The sequence below is a fragment of the Chenopodium quinoa genome, unplaced genomic scaffold, assembly GCF_001683475.1.
Source record: "Chenopodium quinoa cultivar QQ74 unplaced genomic scaffold, ASM168347v1, whole genome shotgun sequence".
Classification (NCBI taxonomy): Eukaryota; Viridiplantae; Streptophyta; class Magnoliopsida; order Caryophyllales; family Amaranthaceae; genus Chenopodium; species Chenopodium quinoa.
The window spans coordinates 1,362,183-1,385,096 of record NW_018742483.1 but is presented as its reverse complement, the minus strand read 5'-3'; the positions used below and the strand labels follow the sequence as shown (position 1 = coordinate 1,385,096).

The following is a 22,914-nucleotide window of genomic DNA, read 5'->3' as shown; positions in this document are numbered from 1 at the left end:
AATTAAGGCCTGAAAATCAATGGACCAAGATTGCAAATCAGTCGACCAATAAGAGCCAACCACTGGGCGTTATTTTAGCGGTCTGGATCTATCGGACCAAAGCAAAGTGGGCTGGTGATCTTGTAATTTGAGTTTTTGTATTGGGGTAGGAAAGCAAAGTCGGTGGACTATTTTAACTGGGGATTTGTTTATGGGGGAGTTGGAGGAGGATTAGAATTTAGAAGTTGATTTAGTTTCAAACTCCCTTTTCCTATCCTATTTAAGGAGGCAGTACGTAGGTAGTTAGGCAACTTTTTCTTACTTTAGTTTTTAGACTTCTTTTAGTTTTCTTTTAGCTTTGTTTCTGTTTCTACTCTTCGTATCAATTTTATTATTTTGTTTTCTCATTACTTTAATACTATTATTCTCTTCTTTTAATTCTTGCTTTTTATCATGCTTTCTTTAATTGCTTTGTTTAGTTTTTATTATGTTTGAGTATTTTAATTTCTAGGGTTGTGGGGATCCATGAATCATATGGAGGGTTAATTTATTGTTGTAAATTGTCAATGCTAGATTAATTTCTTATTGATTGAATTAATGCTCTGCAACTAGATTTGCGCAGGTCTTTTATGTATGAGTTTAGCAATATTAATTCGAGATTCGAGAGATGAGAATTGATGTTTAGGCTTAGTTTCAATAGGCAGGTTAATTTATTAATGGTTAAGTCAAGATTTGAGAGATGAGATTTAATACCGGTAGATTAATTCTGTGATTGTAATACGTAGTGAAAGGCCTTTACGATCTGATTAATTGATCCATTGATGACTGATTATTATGTTTTACCCTGAAATATTGTTTATTGGTGAACCTATGCCCTAGGTCTTTTATTCATTGATTTTCTCTATTCTTACTCTTCCCTACTTTTACTCTTAGTAGTTTAGTTATCATTTTATTACAATATTTTGGTTACTTAATAATTTAGATTATAATAATTAATTAGGAATAGAAAGACTTGTTTCCCCGTGGATTCGACCATACTTCCCTATCTGCATTAGCTAGAGGATTTAGGAATTACTTTTGATTGGGTGATACGACTTTAGCCTGCTGGATTATAATTCAAGTGATCGCCAATAATAGAATTATTTGTGCATTAATATTCAACCAACATAGATAAACAAGTTTAGGGTAAATCTATTGATGGTATGTTAGTCAGAAAGCGCACATGAATACAAGTAAAATAAAGTAGAGACCTATTTTTAGGCCGAGTTCTTTCTCTTTTAGATTGGATTCGTACCCTCATCCCCGAACACCAGTCATGGTTCCAGACCTATTGGAGTTAACGATCTTCTGGATCGTTAAGGGATGTAAACTTCACCCTGTGAACGGTTTATAAGTTCCTAAAACTTGTTGGCGACTCTTTTACTCTAGCTTCCTTCCCTTTGGACGCCACCATGCTTAAGTGTATGATCACATTGAGGTTCAAGTTTGGGGTAATGCTTGAAATATTCCCTACATCTGGACACAACATAAGATTGTGAATAAGTGGCCTTTAGGAGCGTTTGGGTTGTATATATTAGTTCTTATTTAAGTATGAGGTTAAAATGGGTAAAACTTTCCTCTGTTTTTTAAAAGATGTTGCTTCGAATGCCGCCCCATGGGAGTTATATAACAACCTAATATATTTGATATTAATTTTGGAATGTTAGCCACTAAACTATTATCAGATCATACTATATTTCATTCTATTAAAATTAAATATAAATCAGAATTTCAATCATAAAATCAATGCAGTATTTCGGGGTATCGCACGCCTAGGCCTAAAAACTAGTTTGTACTAATTTATTAAAAGACGTTCTTAAGAACGTCCATGTGCCACATAGACTCTTTTATTACGCAACGTAACCTACTTAACCTCTCATTGTCCCACGCACATTGTAGACATCTAACTGTAGACATCTACTTTTAGCCTCCTGTCCCAACTGGAAGTGCAATGACGATAAATAAAACCATTTTCGTGTTGGATCAAAGTAAAGAATGCTTATGGATAACTGGTTAAGCCACAAAACACAAAAGACTAGCCCAGATAAAAGAACAAGGCCAACACAAGGTCCAAATTAACTAAACCCGATCATAATTAGGCTTAAGCCCGTGCTTAAAACCCAATAATGACGGATTTAGGAGCGTCTACGTTAAAATAAAAGCTGCCGTGGAAAATATCGCGCGCATCTCACAAAGTCGCGCTCAGCAGTCGCGCGCAACTTTCGGAGATGAGCTCGCGTAAGATTCAGAATATTAAAATATTGGAAAATCGAATCTTACCATAGAGCTACGCGCGCGACACCTGCTGCCAAACTACTCATAATATTAAAATAAGACATAACTTGCGCGCGACAGCCGCGCGCAAACTACTTAGTTGCGCGCGACAGCCGCGCGCAAACTACTCAGTTGCGCGCGACACCTGCTGCGGCAGAATGCTCTAAACTCTAAACCTAATCATTCCCTATAAATAAGACCCTAATCCGAGGCTTCAAGACACAAAAAGTTAACCTAAACTCTGGTAGAATACTTGTAAACTTGTGCATCCAAACCCTCTTATCCTAAACACTCACCCTTTTCGATATTTTGATACTATGGTGGAGGTTCCCCAACAAGAAGGAGTCCATAAGTGTTCTAAACGGGGATCTAGCAAAGAGAAGTGGTAAATTCCCGAGCACTTAGTTAAATCACCATTATTTTTATTGTTTAAAAGAACTTTAATTAATTAATTAGTGTTGTTTGATCACCTTAAAATAATAAATTAACTGATTTCACATAGTATTCTTTCGTTAATCAAGATTAAAATTGAATAAAATAATTGTTGGTTGATCACCTAAGTCAAGGCGAATATTGTTTATTTTATTGTTCTTTTCACGAATTTGATTAAATAAGAATAACGACCTTACGATGTAATTCCTATGTGAATTAATGTGTAAATAAAATCAATTAACATAGTTGTTAGGTATCACGTTGCATATATTGTTTGGCAATGAAATTGTGCAAAGGAAGAGCTAGTAGAGGCCGCACTAGGGCTAGGATCGCGATTCCCCTCTAAAGGGAACGTTATCTTAGTACCCTCGCTCCCGAACTAATTTCTAGTTTTCTAGACCAATTTGGGCATGGGTAAACTTATGATTCATGCTAAATATCCCTTAAACTCTACTTGGGAGAAAGGCATGAACAAGGTTTATAGGTTTTTCCTAAAACTCATTGGCGACTCCTACTTGTTTCTTACAAAAAAGCGTATATGATAGAATCATCTCTAATTCAAATGTCTCCCAAACATTCAGGAATTCAAATCCTAATACACCCTAACAAGTGTAAAGTCCTAGGCTTTAAGGGGCCATGGGCATCTAAGGAGAAGGATCCCCTACGACGGGAACACCCTCCTTACACTGGCGACTCCGCTGGGGACTTAGAGGTTACATGATTAGTTCGTAGTTATGGTCCAAGGTATCCAAGACCAGGTTAACTATGGGTTGTAACGAGAGCTAACTTGGATAATCTCTAGTTAGAGAGCGAGACTTGAACGCATAATATCTTCCTTTTGCACAAAACTAAAAGTCAAACAAGCAACATTGCATCATGCATAAGTATAGCACACTTAAACCATGGGGATTGGCTCATTGACTAGGGGTTGCCAACACCAGGCTTCTATCCTGAAATCAATAACAATCATCCCACCCATATCACCAACAAAACGTTGGGAGAGCGATGTCGTGAGTCAACTCGTTGAGTGATTGATTTGTGCGTCGTTTCTTAAGATATGGTACCTTGGACACCCAAGCCTTTTCGACCTTAGAATGGCAATATGTGGATTATAACTTGTGGCATACTTGTGTGATTACATGACTATATGCAACGTGTTAGGATAGATTTCTTTCTTCTTTTTAGCTTGGTCTAGGTTCCCAATTACGAATTCGTCTCTTCGTAATTTAGAGTCATATTCAACGGGTAACATAAAAAAAAAATAAAAACAAACAAACAAAAAAAAAGAACGATGTAAAAAAAAGAAGGGAAAATAAAAAAACGCTCAAACAAAAAAAAAGTCATACGAGCACGTGGCACGCGCAACTCACAGAGTTGCGCGCCCATACCTCGCGCAAGAAAATTAGTTGCGCCCGACATCCGCGCGCAACTCAATTACTTACGCACGCCCACTGTACGAATCAGTTTTGATTTTGCAAAAAACAAGTTGATTCGTTAAAATGATAACTTTATTCAAGAATTGTTGCGGGCAATGTTATCCGTTCGAATATATCTTGCGTCATTTTCTTTTTTTTTTCTTTTTCTTTTCCTTCTTCCCCTTCTAAGCAAGCATATTGGTTTACTTATCCTTTCGTACTTCTTTAGGGCCGGTTTCCAATCTTCGGAAAGAAGAATCTCGGGCGCTCGCCTTCTACGTTTACCACCTAAAGATCCAACCCTTTCAAACCATTCTCCTTCGACAACTAGTCCTATTCCAATAATGATGTCTACCATTCAAGAACTTCAAGATGAGATTCTTCTTTTGAGAGAAGAAAAGGCTCAAGAAGCCGAGGAAAAGAGAATTAAGAAAATTGAAAAGGCTAGTAAGAAAAATGCTGAAGCTTTAGCCTTACAAGAAAAGATGGAACAATTATCCATCAAAGAAAAGTCGTTAGAGAAACTAGTTCTCCGTTCTACAATGAGGAACAAGTACTTTGACGCAGAAAAGTTTGCTCCTCCCGCAGGACTTGCTTTACCGGAAACGTTCGTAGCTACGGACTTACCAATATTCAAGGTGACCAATAATCCACAAAATCATTTAATGTGTGTTACTGGCACCATGGCACTAAAGGGGGTCGATCCTAAGCTTTACGCTTTGACTTTCCCCTTGTCTCTAGACCCAACCGTAAGAGAGTGGTACTATGGGCTAGCCCAAAATTCAAAGCAACATGGGAAGATGTAGTTTCGGCTTTCATTACCCAATATGAGAGTAACGTAGAGTACAAGTCCACTCTACGTGAACTCGAAATGCTTAAGCAAGGCGACGATGAAGGTTTCCTTGCTTTCTATGGTAGATGGCGAGAAAAGGCGGCCCACCTTGGCCAAAGGCCGCCCGAACTCGAGCTAGTACAAAAGTTTATTGACAATTGTCATGAAAAGTACAACAAGCATCTACGTTACCTTGGTTTAGACACTATCCAAAAGGTCTATTCCGTGGCTACTAGGATTGAAGATGATCTTGCTAAAGAAAAAGCAAATAAGCCTCATCATCAACCTAAAAATAATTACAAGAAGGGGAATGATGGCTCATCATCCTTTATTGATGTATTTACAACCTCCACGCAATACCACAACACAAATCAATATAATGATCCTAGGAAAAGATGGATAAAAGAAAGAAAATTTACTCCATTTCCTGTAAGCTATAAAGAATTGTTAGAAAAATTAAATTAAAAAGGCTTACTTGCACCAACAGGACCAACACCACCCACTCCATCAGAAAGAAGGTTTCCTAATTGGGATGGTAATGTTTATTGTGCTTATCATAGAGGCAATGGACACGACACTGAACGTTGCTTTGTCTTAAAACATAAAATACAGGATTTGGTAGACGGTGGGAGAATTCCCACGCCTAAACAAAACAATAATGCGTCCCCCTTGGGGGTGTTTCACATTGATGAGGACCATATGGGAAGCGATACGTTCAATCCATTGAACTACATCACACCTATAGGAGAACCTCTTCCCACAATACTCATAGGGGCAACTAATGAAGTATGTGGGCTATGGAACGATGACTTTCAAGACTTATATATCTCTTAGTATGCCGTCGTCCCACCTCCTTCTTGTTTACAAAATGAAACAAATGGAGCGCTTGATTGGGATCATTTCTTGGGGAAGTCACAAGACTTATCAAATCTCTCCTTGGATGAACAATGGCATCAAGTTCAACTCATGGAACATCTTGAAATGGAGGCACGCTCAAAGCCTCTAGAAGAAAGTTGGTTCATAAGTTCTACAACTAATCCAAACGAGATAGATCATTTAACTCGTTCTAGACGAATTTACTAGACACCACCACTAAATGGATCTTCGACCACGCAAAATCAAGGTCAAGTACAAAATACAATATCACCTCCTCTTGAGGTGGAAGATCCATTGGTCAAACAACTTCGCCAATCCAAGGCGAAAGTTAGCATTTGGGAACTCCTAAGTACTTCTAAAGAACATAGGAATTCCCTTATGAACGCTCTAACGGCTTTGTCTATAAGCACGGACACAACCCCTCAAGATCTCGTTAGCTTGCTTACTAGCGAGAAATATGACAAATCAATCATTTTCACTAATGATGATTTGCCTTCAAAAGACACTACCCACAACAATGCATTATACTTAACTGTGGGGTGCAAGGGATATAACATCCTTCTAACTTTGGTAGACAATGGGTCAGCTGTAAACGTATGCCCATTGCGAACTGCAAAATATTTAGGCCTTAATCCAGAAAAAGATTTTCAATCAACAACACAAAGCATTAGGGTCTATGACAACTCGAGAAGATCGGTTTGTGGAACTGTTAAGCTACCAATTACCACAGGCCCAATACAAAAGATGGTTGAATTCCATGTTATGGACATAAAACCTACATTCAACCTTCTACTTGGACGTCCTTGGATACATGAGCTTGGTGCAATACCATCCTCACTTCATCAAATGATTACGTTGAACTAACAAGGGCTACCTATTACTATACATGCTTCTCCACTAAAAATAGCAATAAACGATCAATAACTCCTAGAAATTAACCATGACAATGATGAAGAGGACATGTGGGGATTCGCCACGGAGCCAATCTGCATAATAAAAATGGAAGAAGACTTGGAAGAACCTTTCAAGATTGATCCATATTCCACCCAGATAATAAACAACATCTTATTTAAGAGTAGTTACTTTCCTGGGATGCCTTTGGGAATAGGAATGAAGAATTCTTTCTTACTTCCTATCCCAAAGAAAAGCTTCTCCTTTGGATTGGGATACAAACCAACTAAAGAAGAATTGAAGTCTCACGATGAGAAAAGAAAGGCACGTAGAGATGACAACAAGGGGATAGTCACTTTACTCCCATCCTATCAACAAACCCTTAATGGACAATTCATTAGGGAGGGAGAAGACTACCCATGCTATGACTTTCTAGAACCATTGGTTTTGGAAGGAATCAAGAAGCCTGGATTCGAAATATTTCACGATTTCTACTTCTTTGATGATGATTTTAGTATCGTTAAATCAAAGTACCCAACTCCAGGGTGCTATGATAGGCAAGCATTCAAGTTGCTATTTGGACTAGAGCAAAATCATGTCGCTACAATGACCAATCAAAATGCCAACCAGGATGAAGCTTTTGACCCAACTTCATTGATCACCCCTTCTAATAAAACCTTGGAGCATGGATGGAAGAAATCTTTCAAATGGACCAATCACAAAGGCGATAGGCTGGAAATTATCACAGGCGAAGGGAAGATGTTTGAAGAATCGGACGACGAATTTATTATAGACTCTAGGGAAGCTGAAAATTTAGACCTTGTGGCCATTACTAAGTCTTTATTTTCTAGTTCTAAGGATGAAGATCCCAAAAAGGATTCTTCTCTTAATGTACTTTCTTTTGATTCTAATAATATGAACTCTATTTCCGAGTATATGCCTTCTTTTGAATCTTTTGAATGCTATAATAATCAATTTAATGAAGATGATAACATTAATAAGTTGGTTGAACTAATGAACGAACGAGAACAAAAGAACACTATCATTGATGAAACTGAAACAATCAATATAGGAACTAATGAAAACAAAAGAGAAGTCAAAATTGGCTTAACTCTAAATCCGGAAGAGCGATCGACCCTCATATCGACGCTCAAAAAATTCGAAGACGTGTTTGCTTGGTCATATTAAGGACATGCCAGGAATAGATAGGGAAATCGCGGAACATACCATTCCCTTGAACCCTACCTTTAAACCAGTAAAACAAAAACTTCGACGAATGAAACCTGACGTCGCACTAAAAATAAAAGAAGAAGTACAAAAACAATTGGACGCAGGTTTCATTCGCGTACGTAATTAACCAGAATGGGTAGCGAACATCGTCCCAGTCCCTAAAAAGGATGGACGAGTTCGCATGTGTGTTGACTTTAGGGATCTTAATAAGGCTAGCCCTAAAGACGATTTTCCTTTACCACATATTGATATATTGGTAGATAACACGGCTGAACATGCAATGTTATCTTTTATGGATGGATACGCAGGTTACAACCAAATTTTAATGGCAAAAGAAGACGAAGAAATGACATGCTTTATTACCCCTTGGGAGACGTATTGCTATACAGTCATGCCATTTGGTTTAAAAATTGCAAGAGCTACTTACCAAAGAACGGGTTAAACATTTAATATATAAAATATTATTTGACAAAGAATACATAAAATATATAAAATATTATTTGACAAAGAATACATAAAATATGTCATACCTTAATGGTGAAACATTTAATATAAGAGTTTGAGGTTGTATGTGTCGAATCTTGTAAAAATCATACATATGTTTTTTTTTTTAAAGAAAATGAGTTAAACATTAATAGCGATTGTAATCGCTACAATAATCACCACAATTGGATGTAGTTTTTCGTATCGATTATTGAGGCCAACCCCAGCGATATTGAAAACCACTACTAAAGGCTAAGGCAACGGGGGATATTGTATCGAATTACCATTCGTTGGGAAAGCTTTTTGTTGCAATTACAATCGATACTAAAGGTTAAAATAATTGCTACGAAAAGGTTATTTTCTTGTAGTGTCACCTCATGTGACTCGTGTGTGAATAGTGTTGACTCAATGTGATAACACGACATGACTCAATGTATACATGACTCGTATGTGCATTGTAATGTGATCGTGCGACTCGAAAATGCAAAAAAAGCAAAATTTTCCGTCATTTTTGTGTAGGGTACCGACTTTCTCCCGGAAAAGAAAGACGCGAAACAGAATCAAAGTTTGTGAAGGTGCATATTGAATGAGCTTAGTCAAATGTTGTTTACTACTATTTCTCAAGGTGCAAGGATTAATTGATCCTAGGCTATCTGAATTGTTGACTCAATGATGAAAGTATTTGGGTAACTTAGGCACGGAGGCTAAGCACTTCATACTTCAATGTAATGATGATTATGATTGATGAGTGATATTGATATGACAAGGCATGCTCCAACGTTGTGTTAAGATTCCATGACAAAGGGTTCCTAAAGGGAAAGTATATTTGGTCATGTATATTTGATCCTAAAGTTAGGCCGCAAGGGCTAAGTGTGTGGAAAGATATTGAAAAGAGTCAGATGGTGGTGACTCTTTAGGCTAGGTAGGCTAATGATGTAAGGATCAAGCCCCCAAGTCTAGCTCTAAGTAGATAGGGATGAGCATAGAGGATCCCTAGATATGATCGTGGTGTAAGTGTGTGAATGTGAATATGAATGCATGTTTATTACGGTCGCACCTCGATGTGAGGTTGCCAACGTAACCGTTAGGAATCAGGCCAAACGTAGCTCTAGCCGAACCTTGCACAAGTGTGTGTATACCTCAAAAAGGTCTTTTTAAGAGTTGTAACGTGGTTAGGCTAAAGGTTATAGAAGAAAGGGATAAAAGGCTCAAGACCCTAGATAAGCCCCGAAGGTGTGCAGCTTGGCTTTTAAATATTTGTATTTTCATGCTTGAGGGTTTTAACTCTTTTTTAGCTCTTTTTTTTGCTTTAGAATTTATTTCATTTTTATAAGTGTGGACAATCTCGATCATGCGGTCTATCACTCACTTGGCATTCATGTTTCTCAGGCACGATACCGAGCACTCGATAAGAGACGCAATCTGAGACGTGTTCTTATCAAAGACATTTTCATATAAAAGACATTGGAACACTTGCCCTTTTGTACACTTTTTATTTATTTATTTTTTTGTTTATTTTGATCTTTTAAATTCACTCGAGCTTTTTATGATATTGAAAACTGCATAAGTTGCACACCATCCCATCCCAAGATTAGGTAGATATGGGTTGAAAAATGAAAGGTTTATCGTTAGACAAGGCTCAAAGTGGTTTAAAAATAAAGGATTGCATATTTGAAGGGTGAAAGGTAATATGATGTGGCTACAAGGGGTGCCTCAAATCATTGGTATACCTTGTGCTTAATTCGACAATGATTTTGGTTTTTTTTTTTTTTTTGTAATGTAATGAAATGATCATATGCAAGGAAAAAATGCCCATTTTATTAAAAATAAATAATGATCCTATAAAATTAATCTAAGGGAAAAGAAAGAATCTACAAAAGTAATCTAAGGGAAAAGAAAGGTGCCCATGCTAGACTTATTGGGGAAAGGAAAAAATGAAAAAGAAATAGAAAAGGAGGTTATGAAATCTCGTCATTGAAGATCGCCTCTGTCTTGTGTTGTTTGCTCCGACATCACCCAGTCTTCTCGCTAGCTAGAGGCAATGGGATCTTATTTGCCTCTATGAGATCTTGAATGAGGTTTTGAAACATGTAGCATTCATCAGTGGTATGATCGTTTCCTCGATGGTACTTGCAATAGGAGTTTGGATTCCATCTCGAAGATCGATTTTCTGGCGTTAGATCCCCGGTAGGCCAATAGGTTTGATTAATCCTCAATCGTAAAGACGGTCGAAAGCATTATCGTAGGTCATTCCAATGGGTGTGAACTCTCGCCTGGGTTTCCTTTTAGATCCTTGATTGTCCATGGCTAAGACACCATTATGGTCAAATGTACTAACATTATTACTAGAGTGGGCGTTTTCGGAAGAAGAAAAATTGTCGTTCTTCTTTCCTTTCCAGCCACCGTGGTTACTATTGTAAGTAGTTTTTTTCTTTGCGAGGTCGTCTTCGATCTCGATACCTATGTCATAGACGGCTCTAAAAGTATTCAAGTTTTGTTGATATTTTAAGTTCTTTGAATACTTTTCTTGGAGATTCTTGATAAACATCCTCACAGACTCCTTTTTGGTGGGGACCTCAATCATCTTAGCGGAAGTTTCCCTCCACTTGTTGAAGGAAGAAGAAAAGCCTTCATTCTCTTTTTGCCTTAGCATCTCAAGCTGTCTATAATCGGTTTCAACTTGAATATTGCACTTATATCTATCTATGAAAGCGTTTGTTATCGACTCCCAGGTAGAGGTTTTCTCTTTGTCAAGGGAAAAGAGTCATTGTTGACAAACGGTCTCAAGGGATAACGAAAACAAAGAATGAAAGACTTTCTTATCGATCCCCTTAATGTTCATTATAGTTTCAAAAGCTCTTAGATGAAAGTAAGGGTTATCTGTTGCCTTGAATTTTGGGATGTCATTGGCATTGAACTTATTCGGAAGAAGTTCCTTATCCACCAAGACCCCTTGTGAACTAATGCCCTGAAATTTATAATCACTAGAAAGCTTGCTCAAACTTTCTTGCATGAGGTTCATTTGTTGTTGCTTCACAGGGTCATCAATTTTGAGGGTTAAAGCCTTTAACACCTCAGTCACGTCAGTCAATTGACTCCTAAGTTCATTAACTTCCTATTGAGTTGCCATAATCTTTTTAGTGTTTCTCTTTTGACGAATCGGTTTATCAAAAAGTAAGACTTGAATAAAGAGGTTATCCTTGACTAATCGCCCTTCTCTCCTCGACCAAGTACTATGGTAAAGGAATTAGGGGATATTCATTGTTAATTATTCGACTCAAACTTTATTCAACATGCAGTGGATAGAAGAAGGTAGAAAAATGAGGGTGATGATACGGAGAAAGCATATAGATGGAGAGATGTGGAAAATTAGGAATAAAATGTACCCCCAACTCGAACGACAGAAAAAACCGACTCATGCATGAACCTAAGACATGGTCATGGTGACATATACTCAAAGTGTGTGCTAAGACTAGTGAGTGTAGGTGACATGTTAAGACTCGTGTTATGACCATGCGGCTAGACTATGTGACTAGACTCAATTAATGGCTTAACAAGGTATTATTGACAGTAATATTTAACCGAATTAATTAGCAAACTGGTTAATTAGACATTAGGTGATGACTCGATCAATAATCCGAACTGTCGTCAAAACGACAGGACTGGCGCCTCTCTTTGTAGTGTAGCGCCAGACGACAGCGCTGTCGCCAGGCGCCACACTCCACAGAGTGGCGCTACAGTTGAGACTTTGGCGCCATTGATGGAGCTTCAATCTGGAACCGTTTTCGGTGTTGTGTATCAATAGGGGTATGCCTAAAGTTGTAATAGGTCAATTCTGATTAAAATATTGGACTTTATTGACTCTAATTAATTAATTAATTAATTAGGCAAAGTTCTTTTAGTCATTAATTTATTTAATCTTAACACAAGTTAAACAAACAGTTAAGAAAACATAGTATATGCACAACAAATAATGCACAATTAGTCATGTAGGCACAATATGATGCAATGAGTTTACAACCTAACAATGGCTCTAGTTCTCTAAAGTTCGGGATATGGGTTAGTCAATATAGGGTCCATGGTTAATTGTCCAGATGCACCGCGCGGAAGCCTAACCGTGAAGGGTTGGCGCGAGTGGATGGGACACCGCGAGTTTTAGAAAAAACTCGCTTCCATGGTTTGGTGAATTCAACAATCTCGGATGTACCCTTTGTTGCTCAGAGCGTTCAATCGGGTAGATGGAGCATGAATTCCCAGAGGGTTATGTCCATATGTAGAACACATATGGGTTTCAGAAAAGTGAGAAAAACTCAATCAGGCAGTAGGATCGAGCAAACAATGCGAAAAACTGGTCGAAACTAGAACGCATATTTCTGGCTCGATATTGGAAAAATTTGGCGCCAGCAAATAGAGATTGGCGCCGGATTTTAGCTGTAGCGCCTGGCGACAGAACTGTCGTCTGGTGCTACAGTTAAAAGTCTGGCGCTAATATTCTGGTCGCTGACGCTAATTCCTACATGCCTCAGCAGCATTCTGTGCTCAATAAAATTTTCAGTTTCGTGCAGTTGTGAAAGATATTTCTCAAATTTCCTACATGTAAAATCCTATGTTTTAACTCATTACGGATGGTCTTTCCAATGAGATATTTTTATGCATATGACAATAATGTTAATCAAAATTACGCACAATAAATACTTAGAACATTTCGAGTCTCATCCACTCATTCTAAATCATTGCCAAAATAAATTTCAGAAATTAAAATAGAAATCCTCCCCAGTGGAGTCGCCAAAAACTTTAGGGAATATTTCAAGCGGTATCCTTAGCTTGAACCCCACTGTGATCATACACTAAAGTACGGTGGCGTCCAAAAGGGGAGAAGATAGAGCAAAAGAGTCGCCAACAAGTTTTTTAGGAACTTGTAAACCATTCACGAGGTGAAGGTTACACCCCTTAACGGTCCAAGAAATCGTTAACTCCAATAGGTCTTGAACCATGACTGGTAGTACGGGGATGAAGGTACAAATCCAACCTAAAAGAGATTGAACGTGCCCTAATAATAGGTCTCTACTTTATTATAATCGTATTCATGTGCGCTTTTTGACTAACATGCAATAAACAGGTCTACCCTAAACCTGTTTATCTATGTTGGTTGAATATTAATGCACAAATAAACTATTATTGACGATCACTTGAATTATAATCAAATTAACCATAACAAGATTAATAATTATCTTATTAAGTGTGATTATAAGCACCAATTCCCTTTAAACATGCATAAAAGGCGTGATCAAGCAATAACAATAAATATAATTAAGCAACATAATAAATTAAAATAATCATGATCATAAATTATAACAATTATAATCATAATTAACATAATCATGTTAAAACATAAAAATAGTAAGATCCTAGGCATGATACTAACAAGATTAATAACAAACTCTAACATGTTACTAAACAATAAAAATCATATATTTAGCCCTAACATGATACTAATAATGAATATTAGGAAAGAAAATAGAAGGCATCATAACAATCATACTTGATATTAAAATTACCCTAGACATGATACTAGGAATATCATAATAACAAACTAAGCATGAACTCTATATCATAACATCAATAAAAACCATTAAAGTACTTACTTTGATGTCTCGTACCTCTTTCTAATAACAAAATACACACGTTAGTAACTTCAAGGAAAATAATAAAATAAACAATTAAATAATTGAAAGAGAGATTTGAGACCAAACCCTCATAAATTAAACCTTTCACGTCTAGGGCGAAGGCAACTTCGAATTATGCTAGGTGTGTCTAAATCTAATGAATGCGGAATTTTTATATTTGAGAGAAGGCTAGTTTAGAAAAGAGAGAGAGAGAATCAAGAGAATCTTGATGAGAGTTGGTGAATCAAAAACAGAGTTCTGACGCAAAAAGCTAGGTTTAGCGCCAAATGCTGATCTTAGCGCCAGGCGTCAAGCGTAGCGTCAGGCTCTACAGCTAGCGTTTGGCGCTGACTCATAAATTCAGATAGAAATTGTCGTACGGGAGTTTGGCCATAACTTCCTCAATATTCATCGGAATTGGGCCTATAATATATCAATAGAAAGCTCTTTTCAAGCCCCATCCAACCACACTACTATTGGACCCATATCATGAACCAACCAAACTGGATTGGCTGTTTTATTAAAATAGGTTTTCAAAAACTGAGAGAAGAGAAAAGAAATTAAAACTATCCGCAACACTAAACTTTACACACTTTCACTTCATTCGATTATGATTCGACGTGAAAGGTACTCATCACTGGGTTTGGTTTTGGGGAGACACAAATGGGTGTCTACACCCATGCTTAACACCCAATAATGACGGATTTAGGAACGTGTAGGTTAAAATAAAAGCTGCCGCGAAAAATATCGCACGCATCTCACAAAGTCGAGCTCAGCTGTCGCGCGCAACTTTCAAAGATGCGCTCGCGTAAGATTCTGAATATTAAAATATTGGAAAATTGAATCTTACCATTGAGCTACGCGCAAGACAAATAGTTGCGCGCGTACACCGCACGCGACCTATTTACTTCCGCGCGAGACCTGCTGCGTCAGAACGATCTAAACCCTAAACCTAATCATTCCCTATAAATAAGACCCTAATCGAAGGCTTCAAGACATAGAAAAATTAACCTAAACTCTGGCAGAATACTTATGAACTTGTGCATCAAAACTCTCTTGTCCTAAACACTCACCCTTTTCGATATTTTGTTACTACGGTGGAGGTTCCCCAACAAGAAGGAGTTCATAAGTGTTCTAAACGGAGATCTAGCAAAGAGAAGCGGTAAATTCCCGAGCACTTAGTTAAATCACCATTATTTTTATTGTTTAAAAGAACTTTAATTAATTAATTAATGTTGTTTGATCGCCTTAAAATAATAAATTAATTGATTTCACATAATATTCTTTCGTTAATCAAGATTAGAATTGAATGTGTGTAAATAAAATCAATTAACATAGTTTTTAGGTATCACGTTGCATATATTGTTTGGCAATGAAATTGTGCAAAGGAAGAGCTAGTAGAGGCCGCACTAGGGCTAGGATCGCGATTCCCCTCTAAAGGGAACGTTATCTTAGTACCCTCGCTCCCGAACTCATTTCTGGTTTTCTAGACCAATTTGGGCATGGGTAAACTTATGATTCACGCTAAATATCCCTTGAACTCTAATTGGGAGAAAGGCATGAACAAGGTTTATGGGTTTTTCCTCTAACTCATTGGCGACTCCTACTTGTTTCTTTCAAAAAAGCATATGTGATAGAATCATCTATAATTCAAAGGTCTTCCAAACAGTCATGAATTCAAATCCTAATACACCCTAACAAGTGTAAAGTCCTAGGCTTTAAAGGGTCATGAGCATCTAAGGAGAAGGATCCCCTACGATGGGAATACCCTCCTTACACTTGACAAGATGTCACCAATAGTTTCATGAATCGTTACAAGTGTAACATTCAAACTAAAACTTTTGAACATGAACTCTTCATTCTCAAACAGAAAGAGAATGAAGGCTTCACCGCTTATCTGAACAGGTGGAGGGAAACGACTTTACTCTTGGTAGATCCTCCCAAATAAAGAGAGATATGGTTCGCCTCTTTATTCAAAATCTGACTCACAAGTATAGGTAACATCTCAAATTTCTTCCACTGAACACTTTCGAAGCTGTATACGACATCGACATCAATATCGAGGATGAGCTAATAAAGATTACTGGTAGTTACAATAATAACACTTGGAAAAACAAGAAGAACGACCATCCTTCTTCTTCATCTTCTAAGCACGAAAATACTACCAACAATATAAGCCAAGTTGATCTTAATGAAGTGTTAGCTCTTAATGCTCCATTGCCAAAGAAAAAAGAACTTACAATCATGTAGGAATGACTTATGATGCGGCCTTTAATCGCCTTTATGTTCAAGGCTTGATCACACCTATTAGGCCATTTCCAGAGCCAAAACCTGAAGAAAGGAGCGCCAAATGGAATCCCAATGCCCATTGCAAGTACCATCAAGGAAGAGGCCACACTACTGAGCAGTGTAGGAATTCTAAAGGACGCCACTCAAGACTTAGTAGATGCCAACAAACTTCCTGTTCCTTCAGGTGGCAAGAAGTAATGAAGACAAGGTACACGGCGAGCCCTTTGTGCAAGATTTCATTCTTTTCTTTTTTTTTCGTTTCCTTTTCCCCCATTCATGTCTAGCATAGGTTTTTCTTTGTAGACTCTATTGTGCTTGTTCATTCACCATTCTCATCAATAAAATGAGCATTGTTCTTTTATATCTCGATCATGTCTTTCTTATGCAAAAAAAAAAAAAAAAAAAAAAAAAAAAAAAACCAATTGCCAAACTGAACACAAGGTATACCAATGATTTGAGGCACCTTTGCAACCCTGTCATTCTCTGTTTACCGTGCAATCACATTCCATTTCTTCATCAACCACTTTGAGCCTCGTCTAACGTTTGGCCTTCATTTCTTCAACCCACATTCACTTAATCCTGGGATTGGAAGATGTGTAATTATATTACATTAAAAATGCAAGTAAAAAAAAGAGGCAGCAAAGCAACAATAAAATAATGTCTAAAGGCAAGTGTTCCAATGTGTTTGATACGAACACGTTTCGAATTGCGTCTCTTATCGAGTGTTTGGTACCGTGCCTGAGAAACATGAATGCTAAGTGAGTGATGGTCCACATGATCTGAGATTGCCTGCATTGATTCAAAAGAATGAAAAAAAAATAAACTTGCAAAATTCAAAATTTTGAAATTCACAATTACATATCTTAGGGATTCTCTCGGGTCTTGAGCCTTGTTCCTCTTTCTTCTTTAAACCATCAACTTAACCATATTACAACCCTTGAAAGACCTATTTGAGGTGTACATACACTTGTGCAAAGTTCAATTAGAGCTACATTCAGCCTGATTCCTAACGGATACATAGGCAACCTCACATTGAGGTGCAACCACATTCATATGCACGATCGGGTCAAAGAATATCCAATGCTTACCCCTACCCATCTAAAGCTAGACTTGGGGGCTTGAACCCACATCACATTAGCCTACCCAGCATAAAGAGTCATCATCTTTGACTCTTCTCACATATATTTCCATCGCCATAACCTTTCCAACCAACCTTAGTATCACATTCACACACTTCACTCACACATCCATATCCATATCATCCTTCCCTTTAAGAACTCTTTATCATGAAATCTTGTTTCAACACTTTGCATGTTTCATAATAACATTCATTAGAAGAAACATTGTATACTTGCTTAGCTTCCTGACCTGAGTAATATTCATTGTTTCATGCATTGCATATCGTGCCTAGCTCCTTAACCTAAGCAACATTCATAATCACTTCATCTATATACGTGCTTAGCTTCCTGACCTAAGTGATGTTCAAAATCGTTTCTTTACACCATATATGATGCTTAGCTCCATGACCTAAGTTTATTCATCTATCCTGTCACATGATGTAATTGTCCTTAGCCTCCTGGCCTAAGAAAATGCATCATGCATACATTGTTTTCAAGACAAGCAATTCAATCCATACGATTCATTTCGTCTTGCTCAAGGAGGAAGTTCTAAACTTCTTCCCTTTTTTATTATTTTCTTTTGGGGAATTTCAAAAACTTTTTAAAAATTTTCTGGTCAAGGGAAGTTCAAAAATAAAAGTTCAGTTTTCACGTCTATCTTTTTCGGGAGAAAAGTTGGTACCCTCCACTCATCTCATGACAAAAAAGAAAGAAAATTTTTGCTTTTTGCATTGTTGATTTCTTGTGTCTGCTCATACATTCAAATCATACTTATACACACACAATCACAAGTCATACACATGTCATGTCTTGTCAAGTCAAAGCTTGGTCATTGGTCAAGTCAATCATAGTCTATACGAGTCCCTTGGCAAATTTTATTTTGCAGGTCTCAGATACAGCCCACGTCCGGGGACAAGCGGACCATCTACAGCCCACATTCGGGGACAAGCAAACCAACTATAGCCCACGTCCGGGGACAAGTGGACCATTTACAACCCACGTTCGGGGACAAGCGAACTAACTACAGCCCACGTCTGGGGACAAGCGACCATTTACAGCCCAAGTTCGGGGATAAGTGAACCAACTACAACCCACGTTCGGGGACAATCGAACCACCATCATTTCACAGTGCAAGGTTCTCGATACACAGAGACTTGCAATCTTATCATCTGTCAACTTTCCTCAAGCGTGGAAAGTGTTATCCGGTGGATTTCTTCAAGCATAGAAAACCGCCAAATTCATATGTCGACTTTCCTTAAGCAGGGAAAGTATCATCCGGTAGATTTCTTCAATCATAGAAAGCTACTAAACTCGTCAGTCGGGTTTCCTCAGGCATGGAAAGCATTTCAACAAACGTCATCCGGTGGATTCCTTCAAGCATAGGAAGCTACCAAACTTATTTATCTGCGGAACTAACACTTTTCTGCAGGTATCGGCGTATATAGAGTGATTGAGGATCGTAGAACGTCTTAAATCATTCTCCGTCCCTATCGACTACTTTGACTATCTTTTTCAAAACTGACGTTTCTACAAACTTAGTCAAAGTGGGGGCTTCTGTAGACACCTAAAAATATCTCCACAAAACCATATCCGATGATGAACACCTTTCACCGCCATTATTGGTTGGGTTGAGTATTTAATATTTGAAGTGCTTAAATTCATGTTCTATCCAATACATTTCATAAACCAATCCATTTCCTAGCTCACTTCCCTAAACCATAACTTGTTATCCACTTTTCGTGTCCACATCGCAAAACTGAAAGAAACTTATTTTTTAGTCTTATAATTTTTATCCAATTATTATTTTCTTGGATAGGCCTTGAAATAATATTTTCAACCATATATCATAAGCCCAATTCCGAGCTATAACGAAAAAGATATGAGCAAAACACTAAACTCGGCCCAAAACCGACACCCTTCCACTAAACCGGTCATATCTTAAAATCTACAATTCACTTTGACCTGATTCTAATTTGGTTGGAAAGTAGACTTAATAAGATTTCCAATGATATATTATATTCCTTATTCCAAGTTACGGATCTAAAGTTATCGAAATTTTAAAAACGCGTAAAAAATTGGAATTGCCGCGCAAACAACATACCTGCCGCGTCACGGGAGATGATGACGTGGCACAGGGCATGGTACCGTGACACGATGGTGCTTTCACGTGTCTTTTCCGCGTTTCTTTCCCACGCACATATGAATCTGGACGCAAACACTGCACCGTGTCACGGGAAAAAGTGTCGCGAGAAATATTGCCGCGTCACGACATATTTTACCTTATCACGGTGCACATCCCGTGACACTTTCTCCGTGTTTTCTCCACGTAATCCCTAAACGCGTTTTATCTTCTGTAGATTTGTTTCTGTCCCGCATCACACCAAATTACCCCGCGTCACACTAAAGTATATCGTGTCACGGTGCATTTTTGCCGTGTTGCAGCATTATTTTTTAAGGTTTTTATCTTTTTAGGGTTCCGTGTGTTCCCTCTGCTCATTTCCTCTATAAATAAGACCCTCCTTTCTGCAGTTCAGGGAATCAAATCATTCTATTTTCACTCTCTTATATTCTATGCCTTAAACCTATATTCCTAATTACAACATTCTTCCCTTACACTACTACAAAAAAAAGTAATAGAGAACTGTTAAAATAGGCCTTATAGAACGCCTCGTAGGCGTTCTTCTGCTAAGCGATGTATAAAGTTTATAGATCGGCCAAATAACCGTTCTCTTTTCCCTTGAGAAACTAATTAAAAAAAAGCAAGGGAAAAAGAACGGTTGTCTCAGAAAACCGTTCTCTTTGCTATTGTTTTTTTCTTTTTAAAAAATATTTGCACGAATCACGAAGGCTATTTGTCTACATTTCTCCATAGTTCGACTAATCAAGTCATCATTCATATAAATCAAATTCAAACTGTAAAATTTAAATGAAAATAGTCAAATGCCATCAATCTCTCTCTCTATATATATATATACAAGAACAAACTCTATATTCAATTAATCAAAACAGTACATATACATTTTTAATGGAAGTCCAAAAAAAAAAAAATGAAGAATAAGAGACTTACAAAAAAAAAAAAAAACTCCGTGAAGATATTAATTCAAGCATTTCTTCTCCTCTGATTTCGACTAGTCTGTTTAAAATAAACAAATAAACAAAAAAATTGTATTAGATCAATAAAATAATAATAAAAATCGAACAACTTGCGTTTAATTCTTAAGTGTATAACTAGCAAATCCAATAAACAATGAGCTTTTCGTTTCTATTAACAAAAATGGCGAAGCAAACAAAAACAAGAAACGATTAAGGCATTTTCATCATATTGCATATCAAATTAACCATACTATCTATAACATCATCTTTAAATCAAATCAAAGAGTCATCTTTACCCACAACAAATCGAATTGAATCAACTTCTAAATTGTAGTCTGTAGATCTTTAACATCATTTTCAATTAAAATCAACAACTACAAAAACTATTCAGTTTAAAGGCGTAAAGTACATCAATCGAACATACAATCAGTTGAAAAAAAAACAAAAAATAATTAGATCTGAGAAAAGAGGAACAATAAATTATATTCATGTTAGTCGAAAAAGTTGAAAGCTAGCTTACATAATTAAATTCGACTGTGGTTGCTCACTGATAATTATATGTATTATCGGAGCAACAAAATCCTTCATCGATTGTCAGATCTTCAACCAAAATCCCAATCCAATAATAATTGCAAGACATGTAAAAAAAAGTAGAATAAATTCAAGAGAAATTGAAGGGATGAAGGACGATAATTGTACAATAGAAGAAATTGAGGGGAAAAGAGGTGTAGAAATTACCTCATACGGTTGATGAAAAAAATTCAAAGGGGTTTGTAAGTTAAAGATGAAAAGATGATGCTAATTGTTGAAGAGTAAGTTATATATGGCTAGCGGCTGGTAAAAGGGTGGGTGATTTTAGGTTTTTGTATCTAAAGAATACGCAACTGTTAGGAATACAACCGATCTCTATCTTCTTAAATTATTTAGCGGTATTTATTTTTTTGGGGATGAAAATAATAAAGAGCTGTTAGCTTACCTAACTGTTCTATATTCTTTCATTTATTAAACGCCTATAAGTGAAAAGCGTTCTATATTATTTTACAAAACGCATATCCAACTTGACAGTTCTCTATTTTGTGTTTCTTATTCCACTTTTTGTAGTAGTGTTTAGCTCTCCAAGGAATCCATACTTAACCCGAGGTTTCGTCCTTAAACCAAGGTGTGAAAGGTACAAATAACTGAGGGTTTGGACCAAATCAAATCTACATTTATTTAATTTAATTTTCAATTTGATTTATATTTTTATTGAAGTTACTAACATTTTATTCATGATGTAGCAATTCAAGGAAACACGGAAAGTGAGTAATTGATTCACTTAATTACTCTTATTTTTATTCTTATTGCTAGTATCATGATTAAGTTTATTTATATCTGATTTGACTAACGCTACTATAGTTGAATTGCTTCCAATATTAATGTTTGTTCTATTATATTTATTGATTACCATATTGCATGTTAAAGGGAATATGTAATTGAAAATCACGCCTAATAAGATAATTTGGACGACCGGTTTAGGTTCCTTTTTAATCTTATTGTTTAATCAAGTGATCATTAATATTTTAGAGTTATATGTTGCATTAATATTCAACCAATTTAGCATAATAATAGTTTGGAGCAAATTGAATCTTTATTTGCATGCCTTTGAGATCGCAGGAATCATTTTTCACTATAAGAATCCGGTAGAGGCCAATACGGGCGAATATGACTCCATGACTCACTTCATACCATCATCTCCGATCCTCCTTTAGTGGTTCCGAACCATATGGTGTTAGTAATCTCATGGATTATGAATGGGGTGTAACCTTCACGGGTAAATCGTTGTTTCCTATCGTTGTCCCTTTATTCGTGGTTGCCTTTTATGATCCGTGAACGGTTTACAAGTTCCTTAAAAACTTGTTGGAGACTCCCTACTTTCCTTGTCCCTAATCATTGTCCTTAATCGTATATGTCAATTCCCACTTCCTATGAGTGCCAAGCATATTCATAATAAGCTTAATGTAGGCGCACTTTGAGCGACGCTTACAATTATGCGACGCGTGAAACAATGAATATTGCTTAGGTTAGGAAGCTAAGCAAGTATATAATGTTTCTTCTAATGAATGTTGTTTAAAAAGATAATGAAGCATGTGTGGTAGGGAAACAAGATGTCACGATAAAGGGTTCCTAAGGGAAAGATGATATGGCTATGTATGTGTGAAAGAAGTGTGTGAAAGTGATACTAAGGTGAGGTTGCAAAGGCTATGGTGAGGGAAATAGATGTGAGAAGAGTCAAGATGGTGACTCTTTAGGCTAGGTAG

At 37.0% G+C, this 22,914-nt stretch overlaps 1 long non-coding RNA gene across 2 annotated transcripts; it reads right to left on the bottom strand.

Annotated features, from left to right (window-relative positions):
- Positions 1-20,490: 20,490 nt before the first annotated feature.
- Positions 20,491-21,616, bottom strand: LOC110719085. Of its 2 annotated transcripts, XR_002511023.1 has the most exons (3): positions 21,356-21,616; positions 21,138-21,217; positions 20,491-20,657 (listed from the first exon to the last, which is right to left on the bottom strand). It is a non-coding gene; the product is annotated as an uncharacterized LOC110719085 (long non-coding RNA). The 2 variants fall into 2 exon arrangements; XR_002511022.1 differs by having other exon boundaries at positions 21,138-21,616.
- Between the last annotated feature and the right edge of the window lie 1,298 nt (positions 21,617-22,914).